Source organism: Hemiscyllium ocellatum, chromosome 1 (genome assembly GCF_020745735.1).
Source record: "Hemiscyllium ocellatum isolate sHemOce1 chromosome 1, sHemOce1.pat.X.cur, whole genome shotgun sequence".
In the NCBI taxonomy this organism is placed as follows: domain Eukaryota; kingdom Metazoa; phylum Chordata; class Chondrichthyes; order Orectolobiformes; family Hemiscylliidae; genus Hemiscyllium; species Hemiscyllium ocellatum.
Window position 1 is genome coordinate 96664698 of NC_083401.1, and position 2676 is coordinate 96667373.

Genomic DNA, 2676 nt, shown 5'->3' on the forward strand with positions numbered 1-2676 from the left:
AATCATGCCCAATTCCATCATGAGGATGACAAACATGAGACAAGCATTAGGCCTATTTGCAAATGGAAATAAAAAGGTCTAATGTGAATTTAGCTTGCCTTGAGGCAGCCATGGCAAGACTGCCAAATGCAATTTCTAAAATGGAATTATTCAAACTGTACTGCATTTAACCAAGGCAGCATGGAAGTCATAACACCATTTTTCACATGTACATATTGCCCATGTGAACAAAGACTAATTACTAATTAAGGACATGGGAGTTAACACTACAGGAATTCTCACAGGTATAGCCTGCTCCAAATGTCAATCATTTCCCACTTTTTAGTGTTCTTATTACAACTGTTCCTCCACAAATTTTAAACAATTAAAACTGAGCACAATTGGTAAAGTTCTATTGGATTTGTGTTCCAATGAGACCTGCACATAGCATGTCAGCATATTAGTATTCACACATCTGCACCATGCAATCCACAGAACAAAACTGCCTCAACACCACATTCAAAGATTGCAGTTTTATTTTGTAAAGTAAATTGTATGTCCCTGCAATCTCAATTTGAGAGTGGACTCTATACACTTGCCTGAATTCCCATCTTTAAGTACAGATGATAGCAAGATATAGCTGATCCTTTTGCTTTGGGTTAGAGAGAGAACTACGATACTGCCTGTCTTAAATGGACAATGGAGTGGGAGCCAAAAAATGACTTCAAACCTTTTGACGCAAGTTGTTCTCTTTCCCCAATCTTATTTGATGGCAATTCATTCAAATTTCCATTTGCCTGTAAATAGAAAAATAAAGTTACTAGTAAACATGCAAAATACCAAAACTTTTTATCTTCACAAACCAATTCAAAATTAGTTTGCAAACCTTGGAGTTGGATTTATCAATTTAGAAGACAGTTTGCAATAATACAAAATATGTTCCACCAGACAGGATCCAAAGCAACAACAAACACTGCCTTGGGTTTTAGAGTGAAATTTATCTACCCTCCTGTGTTGGCCACTTAAGACACTGACAGTCTTAAATGGGCAAAGCTTTAAAGGGGTCACGTGGACAGCACATTTGACTCTGTGCCCAGATGAATATCAATCCACTTGATATCAAATTTGCTGCAATAATAGTACCACATGAAATGTGACCAACATTTAATTGGCTTATTAAAATATTTTACTGTGAACCACCCTGGGGTCACATCTTATTCACTCTAGTTGAAATTTACCAAATATCAAATCTGCCTTCCAACATTTCACATTATGCATTTCATGTGTTAAGTTGCCTAGTCATTGAAACAATTACATCTTTGGAGTTCTATTTGAAATAGAGAGAGTTACACCTATTCAAACAGGAAAAATAGTGTGCATACTCATTTAGCCCTTGGTGCAGCTTTCAACACATGCGACTTTTACCACCTTTCTGGCAGCAAAAGCTTGGAGCTTGCATCAATTTCTGTGGTAATGAAACAGAAGAAAGAATTTGCCAATAATAATCCAATTGGAAATAAAAGTTTAAATATTGATAGGCATAATTTGACCTTACACTAAATATTACAATCAAATCTCCACAGGTTAATTAGAAATGGGAATCATTTCCTGTAAATTTTTAGCATTGTTAGCAAATATTCCTTCTACAAAAGATCTTTCTAAATGATAGCAAAACTAATTACAAGAATTTGCAACAGAATTCCGATTGTATGGACTCAAAATTGCATAACCTCAATTTTATCATCGTCTGGGTCAGACAACTTGTTTGTTTTAATACTGGTAACATGACCCTGCAAGGACACAATAGCATGTTGAGACACAAGTAAACAACCACATAGTAATGAACGTCAACTTGTATGCAATCCACACTTATTACCACAATTTGTGCTGCTGTCCTTTTCTGAAGTTGTTTCTGAGTAGTGATGCAAGGTTTTTCCAAATTTACAAAGTCATTTGGATTCAAAACATCAAAATTCTGCTGCACCCTTCATAATCTTGCTGCTCTTGCAATTTCTCCAGCACTTTAAAAACAAAGGGGCTTAAAACCTTGTTTAAGGACATCTCAGAAAACGGAGCACAAGTGTCAAACAAGATCATCCACAAATTCAAATGAGAAAGCATTTGTCTTAAGGCACAAACAGTTTAGGCCTATAATCTCAGGAGTTAAGATGATGAGAAATCTAATTGAGGTATATTAAATGCTAAATATTAGCATTCTAGATATTTCCTCATGTGGGTCAATCTAGAAATTCAGGTCAAGGGGTGGCAGATTTAAAACAGACAAGAGGCTACTTCACTCAAAGGGTTGCAAATTTGCAGACTTCACTACCCAAAGAGCAACAAAGTGGTATCGCTGGACTGTTAATTCAAACTCACATTCTGGGAACCCAAGTTTGAATCTTACCACAACATAGTGGAATTTGACTTCACTAAAATGCTGGTATTAAAAGTCAAAGATGACCATAAATTAAATTGTGATTGCTAGATAAACCTATCTGGTTCACCAATATCCTTAGGGATGGAAACTCCCTTATCTGTTTGGACTAGACGTAACTATACCCACAGCAGTTGCCCTAGCCGATAACAACATCACCTCAAGAATGATGGAAAGATATGGATCCTGGACATTGAATAAATTCAATGAGATAGACAGATTTTTAATAACTCTCCATAACCTTTCAACAGGTTAAAAGGAAA

General features: G+C 35.9%; 1 non-coding gene across 1 annotated transcript; it reads right to left on the reverse strand.

Moving 5' to 3' along the window:
- Positions 1-913: 913 nt before the first annotated feature.
- Positions 914-1030, reverse strand: LOC132820948 (small nucleolar RNA SNORA26). The gene has a single exon (XR_009645261.1). It is a non-coding gene; the product is annotated as a small nucleolar RNA SNORA26 (small nucleolar RNA).
- Positions 1031-2676: the final 1646 nt, after the last annotated feature.